At 42.7% G+C, this 26,584-nt stretch overlaps 1 long non-coding RNA gene across 1 annotated transcript in view; it reads left to right on the top strand.

The window, feature by feature from the left end:
* The window catches only part of LOC144823994 (uncharacterized), an 84,657-nt gene extending 58,760 nt beyond the window's left edge, over nucleotides 1–25,897 (top strand). Inside the window, exon 3 of the long non-coding RNA XR_013608865.1 lies at nucleotides 18,297–25,897. This is a non-coding gene — a long non-coding RNA (uncharacterized LOC144823994). The remainder of the gene's footprint in view (nucleotides 1–18,296) is intronic.
* The last annotated feature ends 687 nt before the right edge of the window (nucleotides 25,898–26,584 follow it).

Genomic DNA, 26,584 nt, shown 5'->3' with positions numbered 1-26,584 from the left:
TGAGAAGAAAATATAAGATGGTGTGACTCAGAGTTGTAACATTAGCCCCCCGCCACCTCCGAGGTGGGGTGGGGCCGAGCTACATGGGGACCCCGCCAGCACTGTACACGGGTGACGGGCCCGTGGCCTGAGAGCTCTTGACTGTGTGCAGGGGAGGGAGCGCTCTTGTACTTTACATAGGGGCCCCCTCAAGTTTCATTACGCCACTTGTGCGGCTCAGAGAGCCAACGGTGAGGTGGAGAGGAGAAGGTGACGCAGAGAGAAGGAGTGCAGCTCTGTTGGAGGTTGATGCATGATGCACTTTCAGAGGATGACTAGGTGGAGCATAAAAGGAGGGCGAGATGAGGGGAAAATGAGGGTGGGTCAGACAGAGAGGAAGCCGCAGCTATGACAGAGGCGGATGGGGCGGAGAGAATGGAGGGTGAGGCAAAGAGTGAGAAGGGAGAAGTGCAGAGAAGAGAGCGATATCCGCAGGAGAGCAGGGTAAAGCGAAGGGGTGTGGCCAAGAGTAAGGATGCCGAGGCGGAAAGAGCAGAAGAGATAAAGCGCATAGGGAAAAACCCCAAGAAAATATAGTGTAAATTTAAACCATCCAGCACCCAGACCCAGCTATCAGACGCCCGGGACACACCAGGCAACCCCATGCTTCCTCTTGAACGCTCCTAGATACCGGAGCTGGGCCCGGTGTCACTCCCGCTACTCTCGAGATGGCACAATCTGTCTGTAGAGTTGTAATCACTTTTTCAGTGACACAGTTAAGGATTTAGGGAGTGCGTAGTGTATGTCCTCTATGTTCTTGTTCAAGCACACGCTTAGGGTGCATTTGCAGAAGATTGCAGGTAGGCGTTGCTGTTCTGGGGTACTGCCTCTAGGTGCCTTGCGCGGCCGGAAGTCGACAGTGCTTGCACAGACAGTCACAGCGCGTTGTGTTGTTGGAGGCAGGCATGCGCGTGCCCCAGGAATGCAGTCCTCTTCAGTAACTCTGGGAGCAGAGTGTGTGACTGCCTGCTCTTCCCGTGTGCAGCGGCCCTAGACGCCTGGACGGACGTCCTCCAGCACAGAGTCTGGTCCAACTGCTGTCTGTACAGCTGCTGTGTCTGTCAAGGCCTCCCGTGTGGGCCTGAAGGGTGTTAAAATGATTCTTTCACTGGATGAGAGAAACTGTCAACCAATGAAAAAGATGTGTAAAAGACGCATGCACTGTGAGGATGAGTGAAAGAGAGAAATGAACAAGCACTGGCGTTGCCAATAGGTTTCGCATTTGGAAAGTTGGAGCTATTGGTTTTGTAAATGACATTTTAAATTTATATATTGTTATTGACAATGGCAATAACGATATATAAATATAAAATGTCATTTACAAAACCAATACTACTGTCCCGCAGTCCCGCATCTGCGAGAGGGTGGGGTTACACCCGTGGTGCCTGGGGGCTTCACTGGGCGGGCATGCGTAGAATCCAATATGTTAACAGAGTACGACTGTGCCAGGGGAAGCGTGTGCAACCCCTAGCTCTAGTGAGAAACAGATGCAAACATAGATAGAAATGAGGAAGTCGCAGTACTATTTCTGTGTGGGTGGGAGTGCATAGGCAGTTTAAGAGAGATTACTAACTGCAAACTGATACGTATTGTAGCGATAGGAGTTTACATTGTCAAGCTGCGGGCGGGGGAGAGCTCCTGGCAAATGGCTTCGCAATGCTGGCAAATGGCCGGAGGGAAGCCGGATGGGGACGGGAGAGCCTGGTGGGGGGGCGGGAATGCGAGCGAGGGGAGGAGAAGTGTGGCAGGCGGATTAGGGAGATGCGCGGAGGGAAGCCGGATGGGGGCGGGAGAGCCTGGTGGGGGGGCGGGAATGCGAGCGAGGGGAGGAGAAGTGTGGCAGGCGGATTAGGGAGATGCGCGTGCTTGTGTGGTCACGTGACCCGCTTTTGTGGTCACGTGACTCACATGCACTGTGAATAAACCGCAGTGGTTTGACGAGTCGATGGAGCACTTGAATTCTCGCCTATTACATTCGCAAGCGAATGATAATAGGCGAAACCTAAAAAGGCGCATAAATAAGACACCTGTTGCAGTAGTACACAGTCTATGGCATAGAGGAAAGCACTGGAGAGAAATATCACAGTGAAGAGGAAGAGGAGAAAGGAACTATAAGGAAACCATGTAGAATGGTACTTACGTCTTTGGCAGTAGAGGCAAAACACTACTCTTGTATTCTGGGGTTTGGCACGTTACCAAATTGTGTTATTCTGGGCAAGTTTCACAATGCGCCAGTGTACCTATTTCCTAAAAAAGACAACTCTAACAAACGTGCCTACTCTATCACAATCATACTAAAACTGGACAGAAAACAGAGAAGGATACCAGCAACGGGTGAGGGGATGGGGGTAGAGGAGACCAGTGGCAGTAGAAACAAGACGCAAAGTAAAACAAGACGCGCTCTCTGGCGGGGAAGGGGCTGTTAACTGAGAGGAGGAGCAGGAAGTGAGCCTGCGAGTGGTGCACGCGGCGAAAGTGAAAGTGATCGCGAGCGATGTGCGCACACCATGACGAGAGAGGAAAGCCAGATGGCGCCTCTGCTCGTCATTGTGCACATAACCGCACACTCTATGCCATCCCAAAAGATGTGGTCGGACTTTTGAAAGCCCACTCACTAAATGGACAGGAAATAAACAATAAATGTTTTATCTACTCAGAATATGGTAGATAAAAATACTATAGTTGGTGCTACTTTATCCCAGAAAGGAACTATTGAAAATGTTCTATTGGAAATAAAAAAAAAAAGTATAATCAGTAAAAACATGCACTAATGATTAAGTTATCAATAAAAAACGTTATTCTGTTGCAAGACCATACAAGTTCATGTGTAAACATTACACAGCAAAGGTTTTAAAAGACATGCTCAAAGTGGACCTTTACTCAGTTAAAACATTACAATTCATCAATGCAAACTTGATCATCCAATCTCACAATTTATAAAAGTAACACGTTATTGTCCACAGTCCAATTCATAGTGAATAATAAAAGGTTAAAACCAGCCTTTTGTTGTATGAGGCTATGGGAGGTTAATTACGCAAAAACAAAATAGAGTATAATCGCTGGGGCTTAAAAATAACCGATTTCTTACAAGGAAATCATCACAGATCTTAGTTCCTACACCAGCTTAGTCTAGGGATCTCAAGGATGGATCGGGGCTGATGTCAATGCCTTCCTTCTAATCCCCACAGGAGTGGCCTAGGAATTTCGCTAATGCGCACCCAAATAAGGGTCTTGTATCAGATTTCAGTATGCGCAGTGCCACTCTGAAATCGCGAGTTCCAAGCTGTCTACAAATGGGGAGTAGCCATTTCCCCCTGGGTTTTACGTATGCTTTGCAGGCAAAGAGAACATGGCCCATTAATTCTAGGGAAGCAGGGCAACAAGGGCAGCCCTTACACTGGGCATCATTACGCAGCCAAGAGTTTGTGAATGTGTTAACCGGCAGACTGCCATGCCTAAATTGTATGTAGAGCTTCTTGTCGGCACCTTAATAAGGTCAAGATAACTAATTATCATAAGTGCAACACCAAAAAATGGCTTTTGGGTTAACTGCACCAGGAGTTTTCAAGCATTAAAATCACTAGACTCTATAGTGCTAACTAAAGCTCAAATCATTGTACAGTCCACATCTCAACTGTTTACTAATCCAGTCAGAGGCAAAACATCACAGTTCAGCCATCACATGGGTTGATAATAGCTAGATGACTGTTGTAGGGCTCCTTCCTTTCCCTCGATTTATAAAATAATCTTACTAAAGTTGATATACCAATTGTTAGCACTATGTCAGGGAAAATACCACGAGATAAGATTCGCTGTAAACCTCTCCCTCAGTTGACACCAAACTATTGAGAGGAAATAAAGAAAGTATCAAGATCTGAATGCACCTACCTCCCTGCTCCAGCTGGCTGCAGCAGGCTCCTTCAATACGGCAATCGGAAACTGAAAGGTGAGCAGTTAACCTTCCAAGTGTGCCACAGCAGGACCACATTTGGCAATTACTGACTTCTGATCTTTTTGAGTTAGACCCCTGCTAAGTTACCTTTTTATTTCATCTAGGACACATATGTAGATTTTAGTTGGTGTTTGTTATCTTTGAAAAAACTGTTCCTTTTTCATGATTTGTTCAATATAATGATTTTTATTAATCTGGCAAAAATAGAATTACTATTAGTAGTCTTTTGTTATCCCGTGCCAATATAAGAGATGGTCGATGTTGCTCTTTTTCAGTTTTGTACTGGGTGTAGAGGTCTAGGTGCTAACACCTTTGCTTGTTTTGAGGGGATACTTTTCCCAGGCAGCAATGGTTCACTCTTCTTCTGGTGGATTTGTTGTTGTTGGTAAAATAGTGTTTGCTCTTGTTCGGGAATATGTAACTGTTATTATTGTCAAATTCAGAAGGGTGTCTAATCCTGCTGGGATTGACCCTTACTATAACTCCTGCTATTCACTTTGGGTAATTCTCTTGTTGTTCTATATCTTTTTAATATCATCATCTACATGTGATGCAAAAGAAATGGCCCGAGCAAAAAAGAAAATTGAGAATGTTTCATACTGTGCTCATGGTGTCACAGAAGTCAGGCAAGCGTGTACTTTGAAAGGCCTGATACACAAAATGGAAGTTTTATTCAACTAATGTCTGTCTCTATATTTGTAATTTTGGAACACTGTAGATATCATGTGTAAAAAAATATGTTCCAAAGTGATTGAGGTAGGTCACGATGTATGTGCTTTCCAGAAGTGATGGTGCCAGTCATCCTAGCTTAGTAAGTGCAAAGAATACGCCTGCTATGCCTTACTTCTGTGACACCATGAGCACAGCATAAAACATGCATCTAACTGGCTTCTGGGTGTGAAGAGCTCCAAATTGGAGGCGAGAACCTACAGCCGCCCGAGAACGATAAACCGAGTGAAGCAGCACCATGGCCTCGAGTAAAGCAAAATGGTGGCTGGGGCCTAGCTGCGGGCCGGAGAAAACCTCTGCAAAACACAGGTGTGGGGGGGGATCGCCTGCCACGGTGAGGTATACCAAGTGCGGAGCCCTAGATCTGGACTGCAACCAACATACCAGATTAAGCAGAGGTCTCCCGGGAATTACGGAGACCTCTGCTGGGACTGCGATTCACCTTGCTGCTATTGCAGTATTTGGGCACCAACTGTGCTCAAGGAAGGCATGAAAAGCTTCGGGCCCACACTTCTCGAGAGCTGATTTGATGTGTCTGTGCAAACGGGCCGGGAAGAGCCAAGAAGACTGGGAGGAGAGGCCTGCAGCATCCCAGAGAATGGCCTTGCGATCTGGACGGGCCCAACGCAACCGTCCGGTTGGGCCGAGCCAATGTCCTTGGTGATGCAGGGATTGAGAGCGCTGAGTGGAGGGCGGGATCGCAGACCCACGCACTATCTCCACCCTCCCCAGGCCTAAATACGGAGACTAGGAGGCTCATTAGCTGGGAAGCACTAGGGGTAGCACTAAGCAGCATAGAGAGCACGAGAGCAGCCATTGGGCCTATAGACACTGCTGGTAAGGCCCTATGCCTCAAAGTTAAAATAAGGTTCCTGTGGCCCACCCACTCAGTTAAGGCCGCAAGTTCACACTGAACTTCATACAGGTGGTGCTCCTGATCAACTTCAACTAAAGCAGAAAGGGGTCTGTTCTGCCCATGCAGTAGACAGCGCTTACCTGAGTGCCCCACCCCCCCTGCCCCACAACAACCCTCGGGTAGGTCCCACCTTACGTTGTAACAAGACGCACCTAAGGATCTCAACAATATGCGCTTTCGGACATGGAGCAAGATGCCAACCCCCTCAAGGCGCTGCGGCATTTAAAATACGCTCCTGGCCATGCAGCACAGTTTACAATCCATTGACGGGAAGATCCAAACATTACATCTGAGAATGGACCACTAGATACACAAGCTACATGTATTGCAACAGCAGAGCAGTGTATCTCGGCGATAGATGACACCCAGGCCACCACAACCAAATGTTCAAACGTGCAGAAAATATTGGAGGTCATTCAAGCTAAAAATAAAGGCATGGAGGCCTGCTCAAGGCGGAATAATCTCTGCATCATTGGAGTCCCTGAATCAATGAACACTGGATGCTTTGAGGACTACGTGGAAAAGATGCTGCAGAAGATCTTATTTTCAGAGAAACTATCAGCCGTGTTGATTGTGGAACGAGTGCATCGATCACTGGCGGAAAGGCCCTCCACGGCTGATTATTGCTAAACTATTGAATTATCGAGATCGTGACATGGTACTGCGCCTGTCCACGCAAAAGCAAAAGATCCACTACCAGGGCTACGAAGTAGCATTTTTCCCAGACGTTACTGTAGCGATGCCGGTAGTGTGCAGAGAGTTTCTGCCAGTAAAGAAGAAATTGCAAACAGCAAATATTCCCTACGCCATGTACTATCCACCAGCCTCCGAATTGCATCTGGGCAAATCACCCAATCTCCACGAGCCTCACAAAAAATTAATAATTAATGTGTCCATCTGTAACAAAACTGGTGCTCATGTAAAGCGCTCTGATACCTGATATCTTCGGGTCGAGTTTACGCTATATAAAATGCCCCAAAACAAAATATTGCTGTGACTTGCACTTGGAATGTAATACGAGACGTTATTGATGGCACTTACATTGCACTGTTGTATGTTTCTTATAAAAATATATGTATATTTTTTTTAAAGCAGCTAGATATAGAAATAATGAGGTAATCATTAACGCAAGAATAGGCCACCAATGAACTGAATGCACAAAAGAAGAAACAGACAAAAACTCTTGAAACCCTGACTGAAGCAGTTCAAGCTAAGATGCAAAATAGATCTTGGCAAATTGTAGCACATAGGGGTCCTGGATATCGACAGGTTGAAGATGAGGCAGCTAGTGCACAGACATTAGTTTCCCACTTTGACTTCGCCTAAAACCATCATAATGTGTGACAAGGGTAAGCAAGAGCTATCCAATTAGCTTTACCAGAGAGTCAGGAGCCAGCACCAATCGCACTTCGAGAGGCCACTGTGACTTTAAAGGCACATAAATGAGGAAAGGTTCTGGATTAGTATGCTCTAAAAAAGAAAAAAGTAAACCCAAAGATTGGCGCCCTATCTGGATCACCTTTTCATGCTAATACTTCCTAATTGTCAAACCCTTCATTGAAGAAAGCGAACATGGTTCCCCATTTGAAAAGGTTGACTACTATGACTTTTCTTGTTGTCCAGTATTTTTACTTGACAATCATGCTAAGTTATTTGGAAACCTAATCTAGGATTGTCTCAGAGAAGGGGTGGAATTAAAGTCAGTTATTGGACAGTGCTAATACAAACAACTTTAAAGTTGAAAATAAAGTGAAATATAAACAACTTGAAAAAGGGGCGTAAAGGCAGTATCCTTGCCCCACTACTCTCCAACTTGTGTGTACATGAACTGGCCAAAGACTTAACCAGCGGCGGCTGTATCAAAAGTAGGAGGGAATAGGATGCTGTTATCCTTGTTCTTCGATGATGGGGTGTTGCTTATCAGAGCATTGACACAGCTTCTATTCAAGAGATTCTGTAGCAACAGGTTTTTGATTATGAATAAGCAGAAGCCCAAAGAGTCGGTGTTTGGTAGAAAAAGAAAAACGTCCGAAAACTATATTTGTATCTTGCATTCACCCAAAAACGGTTTAACGACCCTTGTGCTCACTCAGTCTAAATGCGGAATCTGCTTTATACTGGGAGCAATGAAAGTGTAATGTAACAAGTCTTTCACTGAAACACAAAATGGGGATCAAATACTGGCCTGCAAATTAGAAACTCAACTCAGAGAAGACCGAAGTCCTCGTCCTCGGAACCACCCCTTCGTTGTGGAACACCTGGTGGCCCACCGCCCTCGGCAGCCCCCAAACTCCCACAGATCACGGTAAGAACCTCAGCATCGCACTCAACGCCTCCCTCTCCATGAATAGACAGGTCAATGTCTCCTGCTTCAACACCCTCCGCATCCTCCGTAAGATCTTCAAATGAATTCCCCGAGGCAAGAAAGACAGTCACCCGCATAAACACCCACTATGCCGGCATCAACAAGTCCCTAGTCCGCAAGCTCCAGACTATACAGAACGCCGCTGCTAGACTCGTTCTCAGGGTCCCTTGATGTGAACACATCAGCCAATACCAACGCAAGCTCCACTGGTTCCCCGTCAAGAAAAGAGTCACCTTCAAGATACTCACCTACGCCTACAAATGTCTACCCAACACCAGACCCCAATACCTCAATGACAGAATCATCCTCCATGTGCCCAAATGCAACCTCCGCTCCATCAACCTCCTCCTCACCGAAACCCCGCGCATCCACAGAGCCAGAGCAGGGTGAAGATCCATCTCCTATATTGCGGCCAAGACCAGGAATGAGCTCCCCACCGACATCAGATGTGCCCCCTCCCTGAATGCCTTCGGGAAGGCACTGAAGACCTGGCTGTTCGACTAATGCAGAACTGCGTCCTCCCCCACCTCCCCCCTCCACCTCCCTCAGCACTTTGAGCCCCTCACCGGTGAGTACTGTGCTTACAATGCCCCTGATTGATTGAGACAAAGGCCATTAGCGGTTGCATGGAATTAATACCTTAAAAAGTAAGTGGGAGATTTATAGAGCACGCTACACTCATTTATTAACAGTGGGCTAGGCCTTAATGCTGATGAATGAGATACTAGAAATACTCCACTAAAAACACTTGATAAAAGTCACTGTCACTATAAGCAAAATTACTTAATAAGAGCTCTGAATTAAGGTGTATTTTAAAGTTTCCATGGCCTTAGGTGAGGCCTTAGGTTACGACCAGGTAGGTGGGGCAACAGGAGTTGTATGCAAATTCCACTCTGGGCAGTGCAGCATAATTTTTATTTAAAAAGATTAGATTAAATTGGCTGTTACATATCCCCTAATATAGTGGTGATCGACTCACCATTGCAATTCACTTGCAGTTTAGTACCACCAGGGAAATGACTAAGTAACCAGGCAAATACCTGCTGTACCCTAAGATAAAAATGTATGCCTCATACATATAAGTATAGATTAAATGTGGGCAATACAGTGAAACTGCGCTTCTCCTCTATAAATCCTGAACCATGCCACAGTTAAGTGTGGGGATGTGGGTCCTGCTACTTTTCAAAGACAGAACTCCGGTGACTATACAGACACTGCCACTCCATTCAGAATTTTTCTTGGCCAAAATCAAGCATCAACGCAACTAACTTTGTATTTTGCGCCTTTTAAACAAAATACGTCTTTATTGTTTCTTTGTGTTGCAAAGTTACTGGAGTGATTTTTAAACCATGGAAAGTTCTACGGGGTTGTTTGAAAGTGTATGTGCCATGTTGGTGCTGTTAACATGACTGCCTAAAACTGCATGCTCTGAGCATAGGCACTGGTTAATGCAGCACTCTAGTCGTCGGGGCAGACAGAGCATGTACAAGATGATTCTAATCTATAGGCATATTGCCCTTCCCAAGAAAGGCCGGGCAACTTCTTGGAGGCTTGTTGTCCCCTCTGTCTTTATCAGTTTGTGCAGGGACCCACTCATGAAATGGGTCATAATTTTGAATTTTTTCTCGACCACAGAGAATATATATTTGTCTAAAACTCATTTTACTATGGACTTGATTGTAGGAAGGTGGCTTTTTATACAGTATACCAAAAAGAGGTATACTGTGCAAAGAGTCCAGGTATCCCTTATAAGTGGACAGGGGCTTGCTCCCAAGGTGCTCTGCTACGAGGTAGTGAGCAGCCTTAGGCTTATCAGAGAGGAGTGTTAGACATCTGCAATACACACGGTCAATAATTGATGCACACAACTCAATATGGAGATCCACACCGATTTATAAAAATAACTCTTATCTTTATATAACTTTTGCCATAAAGATCATCAAAATCAGGTAAGTACTTTTAGAATAATGAATTTTTACAGGTTTGAAAAATCAACACTGCAATTTCTGAAGCGGTAATATCCTATGGCATGTACTGCTTACAGGTACTTCACAGCGACTTACAGGCCAATCTCCTGGACCTAAGATAAGTATGGGGCAAGGTCCAAGGCAGCATCAACAGGTCACCACGGGCAGTAATAGGGCAGCCAGGTGAGGAGGTTCTTTTCAGCTTAGGGTGCCCAGTGTTATCCTATGGGGGAAAACATATACTGCATTCGGGAACTTCACAGCGACTTACTGGACCAATCTCCAGGACTTAAGGTAATATAGGGTAAGGTCCAAGACACCAACAACAGGTCGCCTTGGGCAGCACTGGGGTAGCCAGGTGCAGAGGTGCTTTTCAGTTTCGGGTGCTCAATGTTATCCCAAGGGGATCCGGCCGGTCGAAAAGAGGCTACAGACTTGGTCTCAGAAACCAGTCAGGCTGAACCAACAAGGAGGCTCAGGTCTGACGTGGGGACACCTTGAGTCCACTTCCACTCAGGCCTGGGGTGGATGGGTGCAGAGTTGTCTTAAGGCATCAGGTGTTTCACAGCTGAGTCACTTGCGGTCGGGGGGCTGCACACAGAAGCTGCAGGTGGTGTCCATGAGTCCTCTCTTGGCAAACCCAAGGTGGGCTTCTTCTCTGAGTGACCACGCTGGCACCTTTGATCTACTTCCACTCGGGCTCGAAGCGTCGGGTCCAGTGTCGGGTTTAATGGTCCGGAGTCCTCACATTTCTTTCTTTGGTACCTGCAGGGTGCAGGGAAGCAGCTTCATTGCTCCACAGGAGTTTCTGAGTCTTGGCAGAAGTGCTGGCGGCCCTCCCGGGCTTTTGGATGCACAGCAGCTTACAGAGTGAGTCTACTTTGGTGCAATCGTCAGAAACCGCGAACAGGCCCGCAGGGTTGGCGCCAAGTCAGTTGCTCCTTCCACAGTTGTTGCTTTTCGTGGCTCTTCAGCCCTTCTTCCTCTATAAGGTCAGAAGGCGCCCCTAAATACTAAGATTGAGGGGCATTAGGGGAGTGCAGGTTAGTAGCCAGTGGGCTACTTAGCCATGGGGTCACTAAGCCTTCTATATGACCATGTCCTGTTGGAAGCGGACATAACCCTCTCCTGGAGTTCCTAAGTTTGCCATCACAAAGATGGCAGACTTCTGATTTTTGTATTCACTTCAGGTAGCTCGCCTTAGGGATGGAACTAGCCTGAAGGTGAGCACACACCTCTGACTACTAATTTTCCCACCTGTCCATGTGCCAAATGAGGCCCTGAACGGGGAGGGAAACCAGATTTGAATACAAAAGGCGGTGGGCTCTTTGAAGCTCCCTGCCTTGGAATGCTAATTTGCAGGTCTTCCTGTGGGAGTGGGTGCAAACACCCTCTGCCCGAGCAGGCTTTGATCCTTACCCCCCTGAGAGCAAAGGCCCTCACCCCTGGGGGACAGAAACACGTCTTTGACGGCAGGCTGGCAAGGACCAGTCAGTCACCACAATAGTAGTTGTTAGGTTTTCAGGGGGTAAGGGGCTAAGCCTTCTATATGACCATGTCCTGTTGGAAGCGGACATAACCCTCTCCTGGAGTTCCTAAGTTTGCCATCACAAAGATGGGAGACTTCTGATTTTTGTATTCACTTCAGGTAGCTCGCCTTAGGGATGGAACTAGCCTGAAGGTTAACACATACCTCTGACTACTAATTTTCCCACCTGTCCATGTGCCAAGTGAGGCCCTGAACGGGGAGGGAAACCAGATTTGAATACAAAAGGCTCTTTGAAGCTCCCTGCCTTGGAATGCTAATTTGCAGGTCCTCGTGTGGGAGTGGGTGTAAACACCCTCTGCCCGAGCAGGCTTTGTTCCTTACCCCCCTGAGAGCAAAGGCCCTCACCCCTGGGGGACAGAAACATGTCTTTGACGGCAGGCTGGCAAGGACCAGTCTGTCACCACAATAGTAGTTGTTAGGTTTTCAGGGGGTACCTCTAAGGTGCCCTCTGGGTGCATGTGTTAATAAATTCATCAATGGCATCAGTGTGGGTTTACCAATACGAGATGTTTGATACCAAACATCCCTATTGTCAGTGAAGCCATCATGTGACTGGGGAACTCGTTTTTGTCCAGCACATGTACTTAAAATGGCTTCCTTGGTCACTTGTACTGGGAGCAATTGAACTGGCAAGCACAGGGGCATATCTGCCCATGCAGATATGCCAAACATGTAATATAATCCACCCTAAATGTCTGCTGTAGGGTTGATGTACAAATAATACATGCAGTGTTAGGGAACATGCCACACAGGTTTGCGACATGTCCCGTTTTCACTTTCAGAGCACCTTTTTACACAGCCTACAGTGTCAGTCTGGAGTTAGGTGCTGGGCCCCTTAGATGGCACAGGATATGCTGCAGCTCTTAGGGACCCTCTTTAGTACCTATGTCCAACTGGTTCCAGAGGTACCACTTATTAGGGGCTTACAGAGGTGCTAAACACCTGGTTGCTTGGGGATGAAATAACCAGGTGTCTTGTTTTGGGGAAAGAACACTGGCACTGGAGACTTGTTTAGCAGGAACCCAGTGCACTTTAGTCAAAGTTGCCTCAAATGGCAGGCAAAAAGTGGGGAGATTACTGCAACCCAATGTCCTACACAAATCACAGACTACTTATCTTTCTTTGAAATGTGAGTGTACAAGAGAGAGCTTATAGGTCAGTTAGAACGATAGATAGTAAGATGGGCCTGATACAAAATTGCTTCTGACTCGTGGTAAGCTGCCCTTCAGGATATACCTGGACAATATGACTTTAAGGAGACACATATTGAAGTTCTGAACAAATCAGTTAGTAAATGGAGTACACCAGCATTAAATACAGTGGCAAAATTAAGGAACTTAGACTTGCGCTGAATTCACCTTCTGCACCTTTCAGCAACTAGAAAGAATGTGATGCAAAGATTATGCGTCTGAAGAGAAAGAGTTACACCTGAAGGAAGATCCACACCACAAAGGAGAGAGCACTTCACTGGGTGAATCTGAGAATCTATTCGCAATCAAAAGAGGGAGGAGGAATATAGTGTTCAGTTAATTCCCCTTGTCAGATATCAAAAAATCAAAAGAACAGGACACTTGTAACTACGTTACACAAGGTTTGTAACAGACTCCCCTCATAAACGCTATGTTATTATTCGTTGCGGTTTATGTTGTTTTTCCGCCCCACATAGTCGTTGTGGCATTTATCATCGGGTTGTCTGAATGTGCTGTATGCCAGCCTCAAACCTGAGGCAACCTCTGGTGCTGCGTAGTAGTGTCCAGAGATATGCACAAATACCCCCGTTGATGAAGGTTAAGGTAAAACACACATCTACATCCTAAAAAACTTTTTAAGTGACACAGGATGTGATTAGTGATTAATAGGAAAAACGGGTATGCACTGTGAACAGGTTACTGGTTCATTGCATATCCCTGGACGCAGGGGCAGAGCCAGCACTGAACGCGAAGTCGCTTCCGATGCGGCCTGGGACCGAGGGTCCAATTTCCCCTGACGAAGAAAGAAGCCTACAATTGACAGGTTAAATCACCTTACCAAAACTGAGGAAATTAAGATTACTCAGTGAATACTGCACAAGTTGTGTGAGTACTTTTAAACTGTATTTTTTTGTTTTTGTTTTGTCTTGTCCTGACGAATGCTCCATAGACCCGGCTGGGCACAAAGGAGCAGAAACATGTTGACGATAAAGTGATATGCAATGAACCAGTAACCTGTTCACAGTGCATACCTGTTTTTCCTTTTAATCACTAATCACATCCTGTGTCAATTAAAAGGTTTTTTAGGATGTAGATGTGTGTTTTACCTTAACCTTCTTCAACGGGGGTATTTGTGCATATCTCTGGACACTACTACGCAGCACCAGAGGTTGCCTCAGCTTTGAGGCTGGCATACAGCACATTCAGACAACCCGATAATAAATGCCACAACGACTATGTGGGGCGGAAAAACAACATAAACCGCAACAAGTAATAACATAGCGTTTATGAGGGGAGTCTGTTACAAACCTTGTGTAACGTAGTTACAAGTGTCCTGTTCTTTTGATTTTTTGAATCTGAGAATCTACCAAATCAAGGACATCTTCAAAATCGTGAACTCTTTCACTTACCTAGAGTACCTAAATGTAAGCACCCAGAATGTGCAAACGGTTTGCGATAATTAGGCGACATTCTGCTATCAAAAAATACTTAAGATGTGTGAAACATTCACCAACACTGAGGGAATATTGCTGAGACTAAGGGAGCCCACTACTGCTAGCTGGACTTAAGTTCTTGAGGCTCTCACTCCGCTTACTGGTCTCAGTGAAATCGGGATCCCCATAGGATCCCGGTCCAGTTAATTTGGAATAGGGCATGAGTTAATTGGTACCAGTTGTGATGGACTTGAGCAATACCTCCCTCAGATCGTCTTCAGTTCCATTGAGTTAGAAGCTCATAATCATCCTCCCATCCTTAAAAAAAAAGAGCAGATCGAGCTTTTCTTGCATATTTTCGACCTGTATCCTTGCTGCAGTTAATTAAGATTTTGGAGAAGCATGTGCATGGCATTTTCACCACATTCTCACAATCTAGTAACCTTTTTATTGCCGGTCTGTTGGTTTCGGTGCTATGCATAGCACTCAGTTAGCTTTGATATCACTGGTAGATTAGATATGATGGATTTTGGATAGATGAAGTAATGCAGGCCTCTGTTAGCTCTCTTAGCTACATTCCACACCATCTCTCAAAGGATACTTCTATATATGATCTCAAAGGTAGATGTGGGAGGGAAGACCCTACTTTTCTATTGTCCATGTTCTCCAATAATAGGTTTTGCTTAACAGAGCCCTGAAACAGCTTCGATTTGAGATCTCCCATAGCAACAGATTTTTGATTATGAATACGCAGAAGTCCAAGGAGTTGGTATTTGGTAGAAAAAGAAACGCCTCTGAAAACTGTAGTTGAAAAATGGCCTTTTGGAGTAGCTAATATCTCATGACCTCCTGGGATAATGCTTTCATTCACCTTAAAGTAGTTTTACAGCCCTTGTGCTCGCTGAATCTAAGGTGCCTAACCACGTAGAAAGGGCAGCACTTTGGCTCAGTGGTTATCCCCAAGGGTGTATACAAAGAATGAGGATTAATTTAGCCCTGCGTGACATAATTCTGATAAAACACAGATTTCCAAAGTTATCATTGCTAAATCCCACTATTTTAAATATTTATATCACCACCTTGGCCAAACTGCTCCATTCTTTTGAGTTCTATTTTGCACTGCATGCTGACGATACCCATTTGATGATGAAAATAGATGTAGAAAATGTGTTAAACAAAACATGGTTTAAAGAATGTCTTTCCACCACAGCAAAAGGATCTTTAATTATGCTCTAAAACTTAACTCCATTAAGAAAGAAGTTTTGGTTTTTAGTCGAAACGTGACAATTTGGTCAGATGGTTGGTGGACAATGGAAGTGGGTTTCCCCCTGTTACACTACTCACAAATGAAGAACCTCAGGGTGCACCTCGAAGATGTTATGTCTCAACGTCCGGGTAAATAAAACTGAGTCTACCTGATTGTTCCAACTTAATAGGGAGGACATTTTTTCCCATTTTTTTTTTTACTATAGAAGTGTATAAAATAGCCCCACAAGCATTATTCCTGTGAATATTTGTTTATTGTAACAGCCTCTACTTTTACCTTTGCAAAACAGGACTGTCAAAACTTCAGATGCTGCAAAGCACAGTGATTTCTTTGATATTTGGTCTTGGGGTAGGGCACGTGTAACTGCATTCAGTCATAAACTACATTAGTTGCCTGTTAAGATACGGATCCTATTTAAGTACCTGTGTATGGTTAATCAGGCAAGCTACAATGGGGAACCACAGTACCTGCAGGAAATATTTCTGAGTTATACCCCTAACTACACCCTTTCTTCAGTCAAGGATCAAATTCTTGGGATCCCCAGGTTTAAGAAATTACTTTCCAGAGGCACAGAGTTTAGCTATAAAGCTGGAAACCAGTGGAATGTGTTACCACCAATGTTCCCTGAATTTTTTGCTGTAGGGCAATGCAGTGTCTATGTGCCCACTTTTCTGACCTGTGTGCGTAACTGAGTCATAACATGAGTCACTATGTGAGTGAGCATGCTACCTCTAAAAAGGATGAAGGGAAATACCTCTTTAATTTTTGGATGAAATAGGAAGAGGGGGACATGGCTGAAAAGGTTTTTTTTCTTGTTTTTAGAGTGCTTAGGCTTAGTGCTATGACGCGGTACAAAAGGGGGTGGTGATGGACGGAGCATATGAACCAATCAAACACTCACACCCAGTCAAAAGATCTGGGTTTAATCCATCACTGTTCTTTAGCCCACTCTGCCACCCCAGTTCAGACATGGCCATATGCAAATCAGTCTGACCCTGCGCCTCATAGGAACAGTGCAGCCCGAACTGCCAAGCCATGCCTTCCCTGGACCAGAAACAAGCTTCCTAGGACCGGTTTCTGGCATTTCAGCCGTCTTCAGCCAGGCTTGCTTGAATCCAGTGGCAAAGTGAGCAAGGGACTCCCGTCTGAGCATACCCTGCCAACTTATGGCGAACAAAGCGGTACAAAAGGGGGTGATGATGGACGGAGCATCTGAACCAATCAAACACTCAAACCCAGTCAAAAGATCTGGGTTTAATCCATCACTGTTTTTTAGCCCACTCTGCCACCCCAGTTCAGACATGGCCATATGCAAATCAGTCTGACCCTGTGCCTCATGGGAACAGTCCAGCCCGAACTGCCAAGCCATGCCTTCCCTGGACCGGAAACAAGCTTCCTAGGACCGGTTTCTTGCATTTCTGCCGTATTCATCCAGGGTTGCTTGAATCTAGTGGCAAAGTGAACAAGGGACTCACGTTTGAGCATACCCTGCCAACTTATGGCGAACAAAGCGGTACAAAAGGGGGTGGTGATGGACGGAGCATCTGAACCAATCAAACACTCGCACCCAGTCGACAGATCTGGGTTTAATCCATCACCGTTCTTTAGCCCACTCTGCCACCCCAGTTCAGAAATGGCCATATGCAAATCAGTCTGACCCTGAGCCTCATGGGAACAGTCCAGCCTGAACTGCCAAGCCATGCCTTCCCTGGACCGGAAACAAGCTTCCTAGGACCGGTTTCTGGCATTTCAGCCGTCTTCAGCCAGGCTTGCTTGAATCAGCCAGGCTTGCTTCAGCCAGGCTTGCCTGAACTGGGGGTGGCAGAGTGGGCTAAAGAGCAGTGATGGATTAAACCCAGATCTTTTGACTGGGTTTGAGTGTTTAATTGGTTCAGATGCTCCGTCCATCACCACCCCCTTTTGTACCGCTTTGTTCGCCATAAGTTGGCAGGGTATGCTCAGACGTGAGTCCCTTGCTCACTTTGCCACTGGATTCAAGCAAGCCTGGCTGAAGATGGCTGAAATGCCAGAAACCGGTCCTAGGAAGCTTGTTTCCGGTCCAGGGAAGGCATGGTTTGGCAGTTCGGGCTGGACTGTTCCCATGAGGCACAGAGTCAGACTGATTTGCATATGGCCATGTCTGAACTGGGGTGGCAGAGTGGGCTAAAGAGCGGTGATGGATTAAACCCAGATCTTTTGACTGGGTGTGAGTGTTTGATTGGTTCAGATGCTCCGTCCATCACCACCCTCTTTTGTACCGCTGAGTGCTATGACGCAGCCAGCATTAGCAACATCATATCTCTTTTTTAGGTTGAGCCTGGGCAGCACATGCGTGCCATCCTGTATTGAGTTAGGGATGTGAAGCCCTGCCCATATTTTTCATTGGCTTCTGTCTTCCTTTTAAATGCTGGCTTCTGATTCCTTAAATGCCTTGTTAGTCCCTCCTTAGTCTTCATTTGAAACCTCCCATGGCGACTGGTTCTTATACTTCTGTTGCGACACAGTATGTTTGAATTCGTCTGTAAGCACTATTTTCTTTAATGGATTTTGCCCGACTGCAAGCATGACGTGCTTTCCTCACATTCAGTACACCATGCGTGCTTTCACTTGCAAAGCTGCTGTTCCAGGAAAGGGGAGAAAACGAAAGTAGCGCTTTAACTGGCCCACTCTGTAAAATGGGAGTATTGTACTTGCATGTGACTGAAACCAATCTGGTCAGTTTGCAGCCACTATGTTTGACTATATTAATTATTTCCCCATATTTAGAACTGTTGTTTTTCTCCATTTATTTACCCCTTCTGTCCAGAGGCTGCAGTGTGGAACAAAAATGCCAGAGAAAGACGACATTTTAACAAAAGTGTTTCTTTCTTTTTTTAATCCATTTCACAGGGGAACGAATGGGGGAGGAAAGAGAAGGTAAGACTGCTTTCTGAAGTCACGGTTTTCCTTCAGCAAGCTTGAACAAGGAAGAACATGGGGCTCCATGGACCACCTCACCTCCGCTTGCACCCAAGCTGGCAGGACAGAGCGTGGTGACAACTCTCCACCTACCCGCCAAAAAGGAATATGAATAACGGACCCCAGGAATACAGCTCTCCTCCTACAGCCCAGAACCTAGCACCCTCCACCGGTTCCCTACACACCGGCCCATATGTAAGAATGGGGGCATAACTGCAAGTGGGCATCACTCTTTACTGCACACACTTGCCCTGGCACTCACCCCCGTGGGGAACGGAAAAGGGGGCCAACTCTGTCATTGACGCAGCTCCGACTGGTGCCAGGCACCGCTCGTCCCTTCTCCAAGATGACAATGTATCACCTGGTAGGCCCCACACTGTCCCACCATCCCACAGCTCCTAGAGAACAACCCCTCCTCCCCAACCTTTGTAAATGCAAACAGCTCCGACTCTGTATCTTTTGCGCGCCCCTCCCCCTTTTAAAGTGCTGCGTTCATTTACTTCTCTCTACGCCACCGCTGCTGTCTTAAGGACTTCAACGTAAACTGCTTTGGAGACCCAGGAAATTTAAGATAGCTTGCAATTCACAAACCTAGCTCTTTCCTGGTATGCATACCTACCTACTAGTGCCCAGCAACGTTGACAGCTAACCTCCCCACCGATGCTGATGCCGTTGCGGGAAAAGAAAAGTGTGAAGAGAAAAACTAGGCTAAGAGCTTTGCAATGGAATGATGAGGTCCCCACATTCTAGCCAGAATATTTATACAGTACCCCCAGCCATTCCTCATTACCTTCATCCGGGGGGGGGGGGGGCTGTGGTTTTTTATCCTCCCCTTCTGCCCCTCCCAGCACACCTTATGCACACTGCTCACACCCCACTCGAACGCAGCATCCTTGACATCTTACACCTCCCTTAATTGTAGTTGCCTGGCCAAGTTGCCATGCAGGCCTGAGGTGCAACCTGTTTTCTAACACAAACTGTTAGGCAGTTGTCAAAATACACGAGGAGCCACCCCCCTTTGTCCTTTGTAAACTCTCTCAAGCTCACCGCATACAACGACCCTCCACCCCATCACAACGTTCCACATTACAACAAATGTGCCAAACGACTCTTGCCTCATGTCCCCTCCATCCCGAGGCTCTACTCCTCCCTTAGACCTCCCTCACCTGCCACCTCACCTCACACAATGCTGTAGAAGCACCTCTCTTCACAGAATTCCCAGGAGAAAGAGGGCCCCTTGCTAGGCGCCTGCTAAATACCCAAGGCCAAATTCCTATCCATAAATTAATGACTGGACTGGTTCAGCGCAGTTTCTACTCTACTGCCCAGTAACTTCTCTGCCTTACCTCTCCCTCTCATTTTTTAAAAACATCTGGTTATTGAAGTTTGTTAATAATCATCTGCTTACATGTTATATAAATGACATTTCCATACTTATACAAGGTTGTAACAGCTTTGTCATACAAACATTAGTTACAGTCATTTGTTTCTTTTTTATTGTTAAATCATTTTTATTGGTATAATAAGAAAGTACCAAAATTACATTTAGCATAAGGTGGAGAAATAGCATAATAAAGACGTATTATTAAAAGATGTTACAATATTAGAGATGATACTATCATGGTGAAGAAAAGCCATTAAAGAGAAACAATCTTATGCAGTTAACGAGGAAAAAGAAATAAAAGTACATATCAAATAATAGTATATTTATAATTTTTAGAATAAAGATTGAGAGGAAAGAAATGGATAGAAGAGGAGGGAGGGGTAAGATGCAGTAAAAGAGTGATTAGTGTAGAGTACAGGTGTGAACACAGGAAAGAAGTAAATGTAATCCAAAATAAATCAGACTTGATTTTCTGAGATAACTTTGACACTGAAACAGTAGAAATTCTATGTTCATCACAGATAAAATTCCACCATTTTAACGTACAAACTTTAGAATGATCTTTCCAGCAAGTTAAATGCAAGAGAAATAAAAAAGATCAAACAATCTCAACTTCGAAGTGTCATAAAAATCGTCAGATATGGATCCAAGAAAAACAGTTTGAATTGTTAATGGAATGCAACATTGAAATATCTTAGAGGATTTAGAATAAGTAGATTTCTAGAATTTAAAAACATTAGGCCAATAATATATTAATTGTAGTAGTGTGCCATCAGGGAAAAGCCAGAACCAACAAAGGGGAGAGGAAGAGGGATTAATCTTATGGGTAAAGACGGGTGTACGAACCACTCTATTATATAAGAAAAATAGGGATTAAGTGATGCTGGTGGCTCTGGAGGTGGTAAAGGTTTTGTGCCATAGTTTATTCCATCATTGTATCGAGAGGTCTTGTTCCCAGGCTATTTCGATTAAGGATTTTGGTCTGTCGGATATAGGAGTAGATAAAAGTTTATATATAAGGAGACTTTGGGGTTAGAGTCAGAGGAGATATTGTACAAAGGAGTCAGGGGAGTACATGGAGTGGAGTCATCAGGAAAATCTTTGGATAGCAAGAATGATTTAAGTTCCTGTGATAATTGTGAGTAATTGGGATAGGCAGGATGAGGGTCAGTTATAATGTTCTTGTAATGTATTAAAGGGTATGACAGAGTTATGGGATACTAGTTGGTGAACATATAAAATATCCTTCTCTTTCCAATATTTGAAATAGAATGATTTATGGGGAAACTTAATGAATTTATTGTACCAGATGGAGTAGGCAAGAAAAGCTTGATGAAAATTAGAGCCATCTGTGAACAGTGAATATATCAAGTGTTGGGAACATTTTAAGATGGGATACTTGGAAATAATGGTACAGTTGGACATAGAACAAATGTCATAAAAAGAGAATGAATGTAATAAAGAGCGTTCAAAAGTGATCCAGCTAGGTATCGCTGAGTCTTTTTTTTTAAAGATCAAAATATTTTATTGAACTTTGTTTATAGATAATAAACATAGACAATACAGAAAAAAACGATAGAGCGAAAATACCTGTTCACAATTTATAAATTACAAAACCATCAAAATAATTACAATAGGTAAGAAAATTTTACATATTCATATGAAATATGAAAAGGGGAGGGAAGGAAGGAAGGGAACAGTTATAAAAAACGAATGCACTAACTATAAATAGAGCTACTATATCTTATAACTTAGTGTGAAATAATTACAATAAAAAGAAAGCCAATCTATAAATATACCATTAAGAGGATAAATATACATCAACAGGAATCCAAAAAGAATGATAAGAGTTAGAATTATGAATAATCCCATTCGTGGACAATTGAGCACTCTTCTCGTAAAAATAACACAGGACGACAAAGCATTAACAGATAATATAGAAACATCTTTCTAACAAAAAGTAATGGATTTCAACGCAGCTGAAATTAGGAAATTGAAAAGTTTACCTTCTAAATCATTTAAGTTCTGTGACAAAATAGCAGATTTGCATATTAACATTTGGTAGGAGACATCATCATGAATCTTTAAATTCTTTTTTATAATATCCCAAACTTCAGTCCAAAATTTAAAAACTAAAGAGCAATCAAAAAGCATATGTTGTAACGTACCTGGTTGTATTTTACAATGCCAATAATTTGCAGATTGAAGAAGTATAGCTTGGAACAAATGTAACAAAGTCCATAAACAATTGAATAAAATATAAGAATTAGTTTTGGTAGAGTGAAACGTAGCCATCCAGATATACTACTAAGCCAAATATTTTTCCATGTGTCAGTAGACAAGGAAAGTGAAAGTTTATTATTCCAAAAAGTTGAAAATCATATCTATGTTGTTACCTAAAGTATTTGATATTTTTTTATATAGAATAGAAACACCATGAGATGATTTGGAAACAGTTTGAATATAAATTGATAAATCAGCTATAACATTAGAAGGAATAGCATGAGGGAAAGAATCTAAGATCGAATTGCTCAAATATTGATATTTGACAAAGTCGGACTGAAATAAACTAATTCTTGTTTGTAACGCCTCAAATGAAATGAAAGTGCTAATGTAATAAACATCTTTAAGATAAAAAATACCAGCCTTAATCCATGAATACCAGAAACTGATATTTCTATTCAATTTAATCACATTGCTATACCATAGTGACACGTTTTCAGTATTATTCATGGGAAATAGAAAAAATTGATTCAAGGTCATTAAAAATCATTTTAGTGGATGTAAGAATAACTGATTTATGAAAAAATGATGCATTGTTAGACCTGGTTAACAAAGTGGGTAATGGAAATGGATTTACTATTGATTTCTCAATATATAGCCAAGCGGGTGGATTATTTAAAAAGGAGTGATTAAACCATATGGAACTTTGTTTTATGTTTTAAAATAAAGGCTTATGATAAAGAAAAAAGTCAGGGATACCAAACCAAGCATTATATTTGGGCACTTTTAATTTTTTATAACTAATACGAGGTGCCTTGCTGTTCCAAAGAAACTTGGAGAGAAGTTTATCAACATCTTTGTAAAACATTAATGGAAATTGAGTAGGAATCATGGCAAGGGTGTAGAAGATTTTAGGAGCTATAGTCATTTTGATAGAATCCATTCTACCCCACCATGAAAAATGTAATGATGACCATTGTGACGTCTTGTCTTTAATATAATTTAACATGAAGTCACAGTTTAAAGTGAATGTTAATTTTATGGATGAAGAAAATAAAATACCAAGATATGATTCCCATGAATGGAATTATTTGGCAAAAGAGTAAATCTCTTTTGCCAAATAATTCCATTCATGGGAATCATATCAGGAGTACAATAAATATTTAAGGGAAAAGATTCAGTTTTGTTAGTACTTAATTTGTATCCAGAAACTGAAGAATATTTTGCTATAATTTCCATTAAGGAGCGGAATGAGGATGTAGGATCACTAATAAATAAAAGCACATCATCAGCATAAGCTAAGGTTTTAACAATAACATCCTTAATATTGATTCCTTTAATATTATCACATTTTCTTATAGAATTAAGGAAAGGTTCAATGCCAATTAAAAACAAAAGTGGGGAAAGGTGACAACCTTGTCTTGTACCTCTAAAAAGGGAAAATTGATTCGAAACTTGGCCATTGATAAATAAAGGAGTAGTGGGGCAAAATATAGAGCTGAAATCATGCGGCTAAAATAATCACCAAAATTAAATGATGATAAGGTATGAAATAAAAATTGCCAATGCATTTTATCAAAAGCTTTTTCAGCAACTAAGGCCAAAATTCCTGAGGGTAAAGTTAAAGTAGGACTTAGTTCAATAATATGTAGCAAAGTTCTTGTACTATTTACAGAATATCTATTCTTCATAAAACCAGATTGGTCAGGGTGTATAATAGAATCTAATTTAGGGCTTAATCTAGTAGCAAGTATTTTAGCATATAATTTACATTCTTGATTAATTAAAGATATAAGACAATAATTAGACACAAGAGTGGGATCTTTATCCAGCTTGGGAAGTACAATAATTTAGGCTTCAGTAAAAGAACCAGAGGTAATTCCTGTAGAACCAAAAAAGGTAAAAAGTTGAAATAAAAAAGGTAAAAGTTGTGATTGAATTTCTGTATAGAATTCCGCCGCAATCCCATCCGGACCAGGAGATTTCTTTTTTTTAAGAGAATTTATGGCTGATAAGATTTCATCCTTAGTAATGGGTGCATCAAGCCCAATTTTATCTGATTGTGAAATCTTGGGTAATCCACATGTAGTTAAAAAAGAATCAATTAAGGAAACATCCTGAAAATCGGGCTTATTATATAAATTAGAATAGAAATTCAAAAATTAATTAACGATTTCTTTGTGAGATAAAGCAATTTTACCATTAGGACCATGAATTGAATTGATTTGAGTTTTATCTTGTTTTATACGAAAATAATTAGCTAAAAGTCTTCCAGATCTGTTGTCATTAAAGCTAAATCCGGCATTAGCATTAGAAATCTGAATGTCAGCTCTTTTACTAAGAATTGAATTAAACTCATAACGAAGTTGTAGTTTAAATCTATATTGAGGATCATTAGATGTAACAAAAAGTTGTTCAAATTTCGCAATTTGTTTTTGTAGGTTTTTAACATTTGTGTTAAAGGTTTTATTTTAGTGGGACATAATAGAGATCATTACACCCCTACTATAAGCTTTAAAAGCATCCCATCTATTAATCATAGAAGTAGAACCTTCAGGGTTGAGTACAAAATAATCTTGAATGGCGGATAAAAGTTTTGGTTTGTTATATTCATTTAAAGCTATGGCTGTATTCATTCGACATCTAGATTGCTAGTAAAAGTTGAATCTAAATTCAAAATAAAAGAAATCAAAGCATGATCCGAGACATCAATGTTACCAATCTTAGGAGTAATTACAGATTTAATTGTTTGCCTGGAAACTAATAAACAATCAATTCTAGAATGGGAATTATGAGAGTTTGAAAAAATTAAAACTGTTTTCTGTAAGGAAATGTAATTGCCAAATATCAACTAACTTAGTGGTTTGAATACATGATTTGGAAGCATAATAAACTTTAGAAGGGTGAAATTTAATAAGAGATAATCTATCTAATAAAGGATCCAATATTACATTAAAATCACCTCCAAAAATCAAAGGAACATTACCAAACTTTAGAATCTCCGTTGTAAGAGTAGCCCAAAAAACAGGGTCATCTGCAGTAGGACCATAAACATTTAATGAAAATAAGAATGAATCATGAACTTTAATTTTAACGATTATATATCTACCATCAGCATCTGAATTTTTACAAAAAATTTGACAGTGTAATTTTTTGCAAAAAGAATAGCCACACCATTTTTTCCCATTAGCAGAAGAGACAATGGTATCAACTCATTTTTTCTTCATATAATCTAAGATTTTGTCATCTATATGAGTCTCTTGTTTAAAACAAATATCAGCTTTGCAACTACCTAAATAATCTAAAAAAATGTGTGCGCTTAACTGATGGCGCAAACCTTTAACATTTAATTAAATTACTTTAAGATTATGAACATGAGCCATAATAGGAGGGAAAGAGAAAAGAGATCAAGAAGAGGAAAGTAAGAAAAGGTAAAGAGAATGAGAAAAAAGTAGTTCCAGAACAAGCAGAAGGGAAGGAGAAAAGAAAAACATGGAAAAAAACGACAAACAGAAGACAGAAATGTGAAACGCACACACGCTCTACAAGCATGACCGGAACCGTTGGAGCCCAATGTAAGAAAATATCAGCTGTTTGTCAGAAAAGGCATAACTGGCAGTAATCAAGTAGCAGAATCATGAGTATCCACTGAATGCTGTGACTGTTGATCTATAAATTGTCTCAGTTCTTCAGGACGATTAAAGGATTTCGAGAAATTAACTTTCCAAATGCGCATAGTCGATGGATCAGAAAGTACATATTTGGAACCAAGACTTCTTAGCTGAAGATGAAGAGCAGTGAAATCCTTGCGAATTGAAACAGTTCCTGTGGAAAAATCTTGATGAATAAATATTTTATTCCCATTTATCATCAGTGAAGGGATTTCTCATGCTGCTTTTCTGATTAAAACCAAATGGTGGTGACGAAGAACTTTAAAGATCATTTGTCGTGGTTTTATGTGCTGAGGGTTTCTTTTTTTTTTTGGTTAAAGACTTTTATTGAGCAATCAAATAAAAATTACAAAGATGGGCCTACAACCACACGGGCTGGCCGCTAATAGCAACGCACAACATAAGAAGCAAACGATCACTTCCGTGGCCAGGCACACATCAGATACCAATTATTGCTCAAACATAGGACAGGACATAACAATTTTCTGTATTAGGCATAAAAAACAACGAACTCTAAACAAGGCGAATATACATTAATCAAGTCAGCCCAGAAGGCAGAGGGGAAAGCCACTAATCAGGAAGACAAAAGCACAATCAATAGGACTCGGCAAGGCCGGGGGGGGGGGGGACAGCGGGGAGGACAGGAAAATCCTAAAACAGCATGAAAAATTTCGGGAACGCCAGCCTAGGGAGATAGGGTAGCATCGGGAGTGTCAACCAAGGGAGGGGTACAAATATCCCCACGATATGCGTTCCACTGACCCCAAATCTTCGTCCACGCCCTGGGTCTGCCCCTAGCCACATAGACGGTCTTCTCTCGGAACATGGACCAGTCCATGTTATCCTCCCACACCGAGATGTCGGGAGGTCTGGATGCGCCCCAGAGTTGCGCAATGTCCCGCTTCGCAACCATGTATCCCAAGGTCGCCCATCTGGTCTGG

The sequence above is a fragment of the Lissotriton helveticus genome, chromosome 3_1, assembly GCF_964261635.1.
Source record: "Lissotriton helveticus chromosome 3_1, aLisHel1.1, whole genome shotgun sequence".
In the NCBI taxonomy this organism is placed as follows: domain Eukaryota; kingdom Metazoa; phylum Chordata; class Amphibia; order Caudata; family Salamandridae; genus Lissotriton; species Lissotriton helveticus.
Note: the sequence above shows the minus strand (reverse complement) of the source record. Positions and strands in the feature narration are given on the sequence as shown.